The sequence below is a fragment of the Poecilia latipinna genome, unplaced genomic scaffold (genome assembly GCF_001443285.1).
Source record: "Poecilia latipinna isolate Pla-1442-1.1 unplaced genomic scaffold, P_latipinna-1.0 Scaffold352, whole genome shotgun sequence".
NCBI lineage: Eukaryota > Metazoa > Chordata > Actinopteri > Cyprinodontiformes > Poeciliidae > Poecilia > Poecilia latipinna.
In genome coordinates, this window is record NW_015112968.1 from 110,700 (window position 1) to 115,705 (window position 5,006).

Consider the following 5,006-nt stretch of genomic DNA (forward strand, 5'->3'; position numbering starts at 1 on the left):
TTTTTTCTTGTTTTGCTTTGTCCAGATACAACAATGAGATCAAGCAGATGGATAAACAACAACACCACCAACAAAAAAATCCCCCACTAAGCTGAATGTGACAGCAACAAGAGAGGAAACAGAGCCCCAATGAACAACAGTTAAACCCTAATCTGTGTCTGTATACCTGCAGCCATCAATCAGCCTCATAGAGCCTCTGTTTTCTCACCAATGCCAAACTGCACTTCAAACCTCAAGCAGCCGCCTTACCTTTAATAACGGCTCAACATTCCTGTGCACCATCAGCAGAAACTGAGGGAGACATAATCACTCGCAGCCATATTTATCCACAGATTAAATGATGATGGACTTCACAATGGAAAATGCTCTTTACTGTCAATGGAGCTGCAGCTTTAAGTCAGGCTTCAGTCGGCTCAATCTGACATGCCGCTTCCTTTTGTCTCCCCAAATCACAATGGAATTATCTGAAATGGACAGAGGGCCCTGAAAAAGCAAATAAGGCCTATTAAGGGGTAATAATAAAACCCAGCAACAAGCAAATGGACCCCTGCATTAGTGAGGGTTCATGAGGGGATTGGACCTTTATTATTGGATTGAAAACGTCTAAAAATACGCATTTGTTGCCGCAACACTAAACGAGCGATTACAGCAGCTTAGGCGACTCCGTTTTACCACAACAATGAAAGGATTGCTGGATCGGGCCCACTCTCCGTTCCAGGGAGTTTCTGCGCGCTTCCTGCACGTCTCTGTGTGTGTCGACAACCGAACGGCCGCGTCGCGTTTAATTTGAGCCTTTCATTAGGACGAAAACACCAATCATCTGGTCCTTCCTCAGGGAAAACTGGAACTTGGATGAGCAACACAAAGCCACTCATTATGTCAAGTTAAAGAAAACACAGCACTTCAGGACATTTGTGCTGATTGCTGGAGATTTTGAGCACACCACTTTGTAAGTCCAGCATTCCAGCAATATTATTCCTCTTAGGACCTTGTAGAACAGCGCTGAAGAGGTATTCAGTACAGTGAAGTTGCACAAGCCCTATGGTGTGGCATCAGTGCCTAAATTAAGGCTATTGTGCACCCAGCAGTGGCTACTTCTTTGTCGCATGAGGCTATATCCATTCCAAAGCCACCAACAGATCTGATTATTTATAGTCCGGCCCCGGCAACCGAGCAACCGCCAGAGATGAGTGGCCGGTGTTGACAAATGAGAAAACTACTCACTTAACTTAACATTAGAGAAGCTAGTAACTAGCATGCCTAGGCTGGTCATCTGCGACTCGTACTTTCTTCTTTAAAGGAAACTTTATCAAGAAACCTGGTTGGCAAACAACAAGGTTTGCCAACTGTCCCGTATTTGCCGGGATGTCCCGTAATTTTAGCCAAACTGAAGTGTCCCGTATGGTATGCTCTTTAGCCCGTATTTTGAACGCTGTCTGCATTTTTTTAACAAACACTAGATGGCACTCCTCTCCTTAAACAACATTACCTAGAATAAAACTTGGCGAAGTAGAAAGCGCGGCACAGCTGAGTTTCTGAGTCTTCGAATTAGTTTTTCAGTCAGAAGTCACAACTACAGGTGCTGAGCTGGCAAGTTTACATACATCTGTAAGAACCACACTTTAGATTCAGTAGTACATGTTCTATTGACAGTTTACTTTAATACAATGTGATGTTGCACACTGTACTATACAGAGCTAAAGTTAGCTTCCGATTTGGTGACTTGTACTTGTAGTATTCACAATTTCTGACATCACTGGTGGAATTTTGTTTCTTCCTTTTAAAGGTGTTTGTTGACATCAAACGTCGGACAATTAAATTAAGGTCCAATCAGATCGTTTCTATTGTTTTCTAATTAATTCTGTCATCACTGGTCCACTGATGCCATCATTACTGAGGTCTCAGCTGTAGCCGTTACACAGTTCACTTCCTGTTTGACTGCAGAGGCCCACATGGTTGATTCTGCTAAGTGGCAAAACAAGCCCACATCATCACCCTTCCACCACCATGTTTTATTAAAAAAAATTTACGCATTTAATTTGCAGTTTATTTATTCATTTCATAGTGTTTTGTTTTGTGACATTTTGTAAAGATACTTTAAGCATTTCATGGACTTTTATTTTTTTAACAGTTTTTTTCCCCCAGGGTATTGTTATTCCATGTTCTCATATAATAATAAATAATATAGGAGATAAAACAGACAAAATAAACTCCTAATTAATAAATATATTTTTTATATTTGTGTTTTTTACTTTATGGGGACGCTTTTTTATTTTATGGCGTATCAATTATTTATCAACATTCAGCTATGAATAAAATGTTTGTGTGAATTCTTGAAATCTGGCTGAATTTCAAGTATTTTTACTGGAAGGCATATGAATCTTACTTTGACATGATTACTCATTTATTTATGCTTTTCACTTCAACTTTGGGGGGTTACAAGGCTGAAATCTGGGACCATAAATGTACAGAGAATGGCTTTACTTGAGCCAGTGCTGCAGTTTCACGGCCGTCCTTTTTTTTTTTCCAAGTTTGCTTTTCGGTGACACAGCAGATCACTTTCACAGAAAAGTGGCGCAGTGACTCAGTCGGAAGCCTGACCAGGCACATTTCAGACGAACAGGGAACCCAGTCGCCATTCTGATTGCAGGTGCTCCACTTAAGATGCAAAACTAAACAGCATAATTTCCCGAGCTAAAGCTGCCCCGTCACTTTTCCATCAGCCGCATTATTGATTCACTTCATGCAAATGCACACAAAAGGGGGTCTGAATATATTTGTGGCTTTATGTAATCCAGTTGATGAATTTGCTTGCCTGCAATGCTAAACAGGTTATGAGTAATCTGCGCTGCATTACACTTTGAGGGGAACCATTACAGCGCTGCAAAAATTAAGCTCAGGGCCACGTTCTGAGGAGGCGCAGATAAAGTATACATTCTCTCCAAACAAAATAGGTCATGCTGTTTCAGCTCCAATTAAATGCTGAAGAAAAAAAAATAAATAAACAACAGTCAACCATAGAGCAGCTGTGTACGGAGTAGATAATTAAAAATTAACCGATTCTATAACTGACGGGTTTTTATGTTTTATTTTGTTATTTGTTCCCACAGAAGCTCAAATCTGTGGCGTTAACAGAATTCACAGAGCATGATCGACCTGGGCGCTTTCGCGAGACACGGAGCGTATGTACAAGGGTCTTTCTACGCGTGGAAGATGGTGCGTGCATAAAAACTAGGTCATCTGCTCAGAACTGACACATCCCCCTGCAAACAGATATTTGAAAATCAGAGAGAGTTGAGGAGAGAGGGGTGCCACGAGCAATCTGGGGAGAAAAAAAAAAAACCTCAAGAAAAAACAACCACAACAACAAATGACTGCACAAATTGCCGGGACTGAGATAAAACTTATTTGGCGCCTCTCGGTGTACCATTACAGTCCTGTGAACTGCTGCAAACGCCATATTAAAACAGGATGCAGGTTTTCCTGGTTTTGGGCGAGAAGAGCCGCGCCTCCGTCCGGCTCCGGCCTCATCTGGGAACCCGGGATCTATATTTAAGGCCCCGTGCGGCGGACATAATGACGGCCCGCACGGGTCAGTCTCCTCAAGTCCATGTCCTGGCAACGAGCACTTCCCTTCTGCGATCCGCGCCGCCGTCCACCTCCTGTGTAATTTCACCTCCTCGGCAAAATAAAACCATGATTTATCCGTGTCACTCCCCACCTCTAAACAACGACACGGCTCAACTGGATGACAGTCTGACCCAACAGCCAACACCTCAGAGGGGGGAGAGGTGGAGAGAACGCTTCCTTGATTAGACGGAGATGTGGAAGAAAAAAAACAAAAAAAAGAAAAGTTTAGAAAGTGCACACGTTTCAGAGTCTCCAACCCGGGGGAGGAATAAAAGCCCCCCTATTTGTGGGCAGGAGGAGGATGTAAGGAGCTCAGGGAGGAAGAAAGTTTCTGCAACTCTCCGTAAACAACAGGGGAACTTGTTTGTGAGCTTTGCACTGATTGGGGTGGTGGGGGTGAGGGTGGGCTGTATGCACATGAAGAGCCAACAGGGGACACTGTTCATACAGAGGAAGATGGGTTTGGTTGGGGCTTTACAAGTCTGAAGTCTGCTTCTAATCATACGGAGTAGCTGATGTGTCGGGATGTGGATTATCGCCGTCAAATTCAGTTTTCACAAGATTCCTGTTTATTTTAAGCTACATCTAAAATGACACATTTTTCTAGATTTTGTCACATTTTTCTATAAAACGTAAATTTCCGTGTGTTTTAACGGGATCTAATGTGGCAAGCAGGGAAAATGTGTGAAGCGCAACAAAGACGGGACACATTTTGTTTGTGCTCTGAGCTGTTTGAGTGGCGCAGCAGATTCACTTTCACACGTGGAGCATTACAACTTTTGCCACGTTGCTCCACTTGATGTATATATAAAACTTAAGTAGAAATTGTTTTGGATTTATTTCAGCTGCAACAGACAGAGACGGTTTAAAGTGCAACAAGGAGATGAGAGAGGAAGAAGAGAACAAGTCAACATTCTTAAGTCTGCTTCTACACCTGCAGAAAGAAAAAAACTAAACTAAACCGAAACCACAGCAACAAACAATCACATAATGATTATAACATCACTAAAAAGTACACTGTAAAATGAACACAAGATGTTTTTAGTGGCAACCGCAGCCAAGTGTAGTGTTTCAATTATTTAAATGGGTGGCTTCCAGATTTAGGTCCCTTCATTTAATGTAAATCAGCTTTCCATAGGTTTCTCAACTTTTACTTTCATCATTTATTCTCACTTTGTTTCTCATTTAGTCTACTGTATTCAACATTTCTAAAAACAACACAAAAGTTCATGTGGAATTTGAAGAGATAAGTGATAATCCGTTCATTAAAAGAGTTTTGTTCAGATCAAAACCTTTGCAGCCCATCGAGAAACGCCTGCATCTCTGCTCTGCAGACACAGGAGTGAAATCAGTGAAATCAACAGGCTGATGTGGAA

The 5,006-nt window shown here is 42.0% G+C and overlaps 1 protein-coding gene across 6 annotated transcripts in view; it reads right to left on the reverse strand.

Moving 5' to 3' along the window:
• lpp (LIM domain containing preferred translocation partner in lipoma) overlaps positions 1-5,006 on the reverse strand; it is a 208,967-nt gene that overhangs the window by 70,441 nt on the left and 133,520 nt on the right. The window lies entirely within an intron of this gene.